Source organism: Octopus bimaculoides, chromosome 5 (assembly GCF_001194135.2).
Source record: "Octopus bimaculoides isolate UCB-OBI-ISO-001 chromosome 5, ASM119413v2, whole genome shotgun sequence".
Taxonomy (NCBI): Eukaryota; Metazoa; Mollusca; class Cephalopoda; order Octopoda; family Octopodidae; genus Octopus; species Octopus bimaculoides.
Genome location: NC_068985.1, coordinates 58,275,997 through 58,276,715, shown reverse-complemented (window position 1 = coordinate 58,276,715; position 719 = coordinate 58,275,997). Strand labels below are relative to the sequence as shown.

Sequence of the window (719 nt, the reverse complement as noted above, 5' to 3'; positions counted from 1 at the left end):
TATATATATATATATATATATATATAAACACACACACACACACACACACACACACACACACACACACACACATACACAAACACACACACACACACACACATATATATATATATGTGTGTGTGTGTGTGTTTGTAAATACACTAATACACGTACGCTACAAGTGAGCTCTATTTCAATAATATATCAGTTCTTAAAAAATAGCTACTATATGAGCTTTTAAGGATCTTGGCACAGGAATGCGGATTCAATATCAAAGGTTTCATCACATACGCACAATAAACAGTATGTACTGATTTCCAATCACAATTTAACAGACAAACACAGAACTGTTATGGCTTACACAGCCACAATTAAACATTAGATGATAGCAAATATACAATTCTTGAGTGTGAAGATGACTACATTAAAGGTTTATCTCTACTACCATAATTACAAATAATTATATACCATTCGACACTTAATAGACAATTGTCAGCTTCCAATACAGTCTTAAACTTATAATTACTGCCTCAGAATAGATATAAATCACATTTATCACACTGTCCACAATGCTTTACCAAAATGTCATTTCTTACCATTCCAATGTTAATCGAATTCTCTTATCGAAAATTGTGCTGATAAAGCAAAAGGTATTTTACTTCGAATAACAATTTCTTTAATGGTACATATATACACAAACGCACACAAATACACACACATATACATATATGTATGAATGA

The 719-nt window shown here is 31.0% G+C and overlaps 1 protein-coding gene across 2 annotated transcripts in view; it reads right to left on the bottom strand.

Moving 5' to 3' along the window:
- Nucleotides 1-719, bottom strand: part of LOC106868231 (D(2) dopamine receptor) — a 1,504,014-nt gene that overhangs the window by 684,845 nt on the left and 818,450 nt on the right. The gene's annotated exons all lie outside the window — the stretch shown is intronic.